The sequence below is a fragment of the Lactuca serriola genome, chromosome 5 (assembly GCF_051521515.1).
Source record: "Lactuca serriola cultivar US96UC23 chromosome 5, Lser_US96UC23_V15, whole genome shotgun sequence".
Taxonomy (NCBI): Eukaryota; Viridiplantae; Streptophyta; class Magnoliopsida; order Asterales; family Asteraceae; genus Lactuca; species Lactuca serriola.
In genome coordinates, this window is record NC_136412.1 from 75,655,028 (window position 1) to 75,660,702 (window position 5,675).

Sequence of the window (5,675 nt, forward strand, 5' to 3'; positions counted from 1 at the left end):
CACTGTTGTGTTTTGTATATAACGCCTTTATGTTCAAATCTAGTGTCTTTACTTTCAAGTATGTCCGATATTATCATACAACTTGAGTCAATTCGATTCGCACAATACCAGTTTCGTGCGCACATCTCTTTCTCCAAAATCGCCTTTTCTAGCGAAGCCGTCATTCCAGAACACCGAAGTACTCATTCATAGAGTACCTCATGTTTCTTATCCTTCCCAAATAAACCTCAGCAAACCTCCCCGAAGTACCACTCGTACAGTACGTCAAGTTCAAACCAAGGACCTTTACGGTTGATCTATCGCTGAAGAATGTATACACAGGGGTGGTATATAATCAAGGTTCTACAGGTTTAGAATTGATGATTCGACTTTAGATCTTTTCCTCGTTGGGATGTGAGGTTAAAGAAAAATCATTTATTTGACTACCTTTTCAACCTTAATTATATACGACTCGTATACACGAGACTGCGATCAATGAACCATGTATGACTTCTAATATGAACTTCAGGATGGAGACTGCCCAAGATTATGAGTGCTCGCATCGTCATGCGAACAAACTTAGAACCCAATATTGCTCCTATAACCAGATCGCCCTATGGTCTAACGCCCATGGAGATACAAGAACCATCAAGACAGCTTACCGACTACTCAGCAATAGAATGAGAAGACCAAGCTCCTCACCTTTGAGAGCTCCGGTCTTATTATTCAAAAAGACAGACTTCAGCGGGTGCGATCATACCAACACTAATGGACCTGATCCCATCAGAACTCCGCAGTTAAGCGTGCTTGGGCGGGAGAAGTACTAGGATGGGTAACACCTTGGGAAGTCCTCATGGTGCAGACATCGACAGGACTTCCATTATAAATCATTACCTTTTGCTTCATATAAATGAATTGTTTGATCAACCACAAGGAACAAAGTGCATTTCAGAAATGGACCCAAGATCCGAATATCACTAGTTATGAGTATTAGTAAAGGATGTTCCGAGGACATCCTTCAGAACTCGATGTGGACACTACGAGTCCGTAGTGATACCCCTCGGATAGGACCAATACGCCTGTAGTATTCATGAACTTAATGAATAGGGTACGCCATTCTTACTTGGATCAGTTCGTCATTGTCCTTGTAAATGACTTACTTATCTACTCTCGTAGTAAGAAGGAAATCATAAAGAGCATCTACAACAAACCATGGAAACATTACGATCAGAGAAACTCTTCGTGAAATTCTCTAAAAACGAGTTTTGGAAATTGAAGAGTCAAATTCTTGAAGCACACTATTAGTGATGTGGGAATTCTTGAGGACACTTCCAATAATCAAAACTGTTGAGAATTTGTCAACGCCGAAGACGCCGATGGGAATTCACCAAATTATACGTCTAGCTGACCTACTGTCGAGAGTTCATCCAGAACTCATCGCGAATTACGGAACCTCTTACGACTTTGACTCAGAAGGGAGTGGCCCTTGACTGGGAAGAGAAGCTAGAAAAGGGAACCATTGGAATTCCAAGTGAGAAGCCAAATCCTTTTGGAAGTCTCACTCTGGGAAGGCTTGATACACTTCGAAAAGTGTGGTAAGCTAAATCCAAGATAGTTAGGACCTCCGAGATTCTTGCTAGAATTGGTCATGTAACTCACAAACCCATCCTACACCGCGAACTCAGTAACGTACATTTTACCCTTCACGTCTTGAACTTGAAAACATACCTTTCCGTCAGGACTCTCGTAATCCCACTCGACGAGATCGAGATCAATGAGAGCCACGCCTTCGTGGAAGAACCATAGTGACCATCACCCGAGAGGACAAGCGGATGAAGAAACCCGCATCCCATTAGTGAAGGTTCGTTGGGATACCAACCGAGGACCCGTATTCACTTGGGAGCGTGAGAACCAATCGATTAGGAAGTATCCTCACCTCCTTGCTCGATTATTCATGCCTACTCCTTACCTAAATTCTTATTTCGAGATGAAACTCCCTCAAACAGGGGGGTGATGTGATAAACCGAAAATTTCCAACCAGTTCAGTCAAATACTTCATTAAAAGTCAAACTCATTGTTGTTATCTTTTAGCACAATTAGGAGTTTATTTGAGCATTTTGAGCCTTGTAAACTTAAGGAATAAGTGTCGGGGTTTATCTGCTGAATCAATAGCTCAAAGAACAAGTCTGGAACACCTTGACCAGGAGTTCATGGCCACCACATGGGAGTTTACGGCCATCAACTCTATGTGGGCCGTAAACTCCTTCTATAAGGTCAAGTTCTGGCCATTTATTTCATTCCTTTCCTCCTATTGGCCCAAATCCTCTCAACTATCATCCCGATCTTCGTCCCCGATCTTCAAATCTCGTTAGTTTATTGTCTTAACTAGTTGATATCTTGCATGAACAAGTAATCTTACATGATTTCATCCGTGAAATCATTCCATTTTGTAGATCTTCCAGTTTCACCAAGAACACACACTAGTGTTCTTGGCCAAAACCGACCATTCAAGCTCCTAGATCGTAAGTATTCTTGTTATAACTCATTGTACACTAGGTTTATCATGTTTACGGCCTAGAAAACATTGGGAATCACCAGATTCAAGGAGTTTACGACCAAGACATGTTCTTGTTCTTGGGCTATAAACCCCTTTTAAGGGTGCAAATGACACCCTTACACCTTAGTAAGCCTTGGATATTAGCATAGAACCTTACACCATTGAACTAAGGACTTCAATACACAATTCGGTACCTCATACCATGAGTTTAAAGCCAAAAACTCATGGGGAAGTGGTCCCCAGACAGCAAACACCATACAAGTCCATTCTTGGACCTTAAACCCACCCAACCTCTTGTTTAAGCCTTGGAACACTTAACAACTTAAGTTATAATAGTTTTAAGCCTCATTTGGTGACCTAATTGAGAGTTTATGGCCAGGAGTAAACTCCCCTAGGCCATAAACTTCAACAAACATGGTCCATTGACCATAAACTCCCTTATATGGCCTTGCACTCCTTTGTTGCAACCCGATAGCCTCCTAACACTTTGACCAAAGTGTTTTCCCCACATTAGGATGTTTATACATGTCTAATTAGTGTTATAATCACTATATATATATATATATATATATATATATATATATATATATATACATATGTCTTCATATGTTATTAGGATCATTGTGTGTATCTAAGTCTGCACTGGACACCAAGCACTTGTCCGACACTTCCATCCGGTCCACTCGCTGTAGGTGAGTTCATACCCATTAATTAACCTTTTAAATGTTTCTAAATGTTTATAAATTCTTTATGGAGGGATACAAGTTGAATCATGCTAATTGTTATATCAATCACATGTGATTAATAACTAGCATGCAAATGAATTTACTATACACTAACTGTTTTACCCAACAGATTTCATCAAATGACTTTCTTAAACGTTTTTACATGTTTAAAACTCTTTATCAAAATGTCTTAAATACGGTATTTTTCCTTTCAAACTCTGTTATAAATGTGTTTCTAACAAAGGTTTTCCTTATACTTAAACTGTCTTATCAAACAAAATACTTTCAAACGTTTTATAAACTGACATCAAGTCATCAATTCTTAGTATTAAACTTTCAAAGGTTTTACAAAAACTTCTTTTATGCTTTAATATTGTCAAATGCATGCCTAGATATGTATAGTTATATAAATAATGTTTAAAGGACTTAGGATGGTTAATTCGCTTTATTTCCTTTTCCTCGATGGGATGTGGCGTTAGGGCATCGGTTGCTCGTTCGAATGTCATCTAAATATTAGTTATATATCAAGTATACATATATAGACATAAAATTTCCAATAGTCAGTTTAGTACCTTTGGGTAGCAAAGGTATACTTTCGGTGATACACGTACATTACTAGTAACTATAATAGGCATAGTTAGGAGATACTTCTTACCATTCCAAGTACAATGAATAACACAAGAGTCAGTTCATTCATGAGTCCATACCAATACATTACATGTTACATGAATATGTTTACATAGTTACACTTACATGAATACGTTTAGATAGATACGATTACACGAATACGTTTACATAGATACGCTTACATAAATGCACTTACAATACACGATAACATAACAAACATAACAAGGTGCTATAGCATGGAACAAGTTCAGGATCTAACTATACCAATGAATCACTAATGCTTTGTGATAGTTATATTGGGTATACATGATCATAGTAATGTAGATGTTCACGGATTGCAATCATGCATGGGTCGCGTTTAGTTCCTAAAATCTCTTGACAGGGAGTGTTTAGTATGGTATCTAGCCATCACATTATGCCTTAACCCTCAATTAAGGCAAACTAGTACAAAAGTAGTCACTTATTACAAATACTACAGTACTTACACTGTATATACGACAATTACAAAAGGATAAAACTCCAGTTAATATATTATTAATACCTTTACCATGTGTCATAATCACATAATTGATGAGGTAGATTAGATAATAATAATAATAGTCGTAAAGTCGGGTCTTGATAGAAGGCTAAGCAGTCGTGCCTTGGTAGAAGGCTACTTTCAAAAGAGTTAGGTCTTGGTAGAAGACAACTTTTTATACTAGTAGGAATCATAGGGACTTTCTAGGGTTTTCAAACGTTTACAATTACTTACAAACATTTTCATACTTATACAAACTTTTCTCCAAATGTTTACAAGTCTTTAGTTCACAGTTTTACAAATCAAAGACACATTAATACTTATGAATTCACCAGCTTAATTGCTGATACTCGCTTTGAAAATAGCTTGTATTCTCAGGTCACAAATAGATAGGTACAACGACCAGGTTTTGTGAAGACGGAGCAGTCAAGACTCGTCTTTTATTTTGATTATTCATTATGTTGTCTTATATTATGAAAGAACACACTTGTAATTAAAATTATACTATTAATGCAATGGAAGATGTTGTTGCTTGTTCACTACTTTACATTTTTTTGTGATACACTACATGATGTCCTCTGCCCCAAAAATTCGAGTTCATCAAAAAGGATTCATCCTTCAATGCATTGCAATTTGCCACCAAGATGTTGTTCCTGCTTATCAGTCTGTTGCACTGTTCCTCTAACATATTGACACTTCTAACCAACTGATTGCACAATTCCTACACTGAATTCAAATTTCTTAGCATACCAGGTATGATGGCTTTATCCCTAGCACACAATGGAAACTCAAGCCACCCGATTAATCCACAAACAAAATCATTCATTGGGCATGCAAAAAATCTCCTTCCAGGATTCAGTGGGCTCCATGATGTTTTTACCACATCAAGCTTTCCACAAAAACAAACCACCATTGTTATTGTAAGAGCTCAAGAAGAAGAAGTGGAAGAAAAGAGACGTTGGGGAAGATAGCAACGGTGGGTAACATTTAAAGGGTATAAGATTTTTTCCATTTGCAAAAATGGTCCCTAAAAGTTGAAAAGACAAAAATACCCTCACGTGGGAGGCATATGGTGGGGTTAACATCAACAATTTAACGAGAGTTAATTCGAGGGACCATTTCTACATTCAAACCAGACCAAAATGACCTAGAAACCAAAAAAGTCGAGGTTTGGACCAAACCTCGGAAAATCTGCATACAACAATGACCATTTTTTCAATTTTGTCTTGATTATATTTTTATGATAAATGTGTACTACTTTTTATTATGT

At 37.6% G+C, this 5,675-nt stretch overlaps 1 pseudogene; it reads left to right on the plus strand.

The window, feature by feature from the left end:
* Positions 1-725: 725 nt before the first annotated feature.
* On the plus strand, positions 726-844 carry LOC145056275 (5S ribosomal RNA; annotated as a pseudogene).
* The last annotated feature ends 4,831 nt before the right edge of the window (positions 845-5,675 follow it).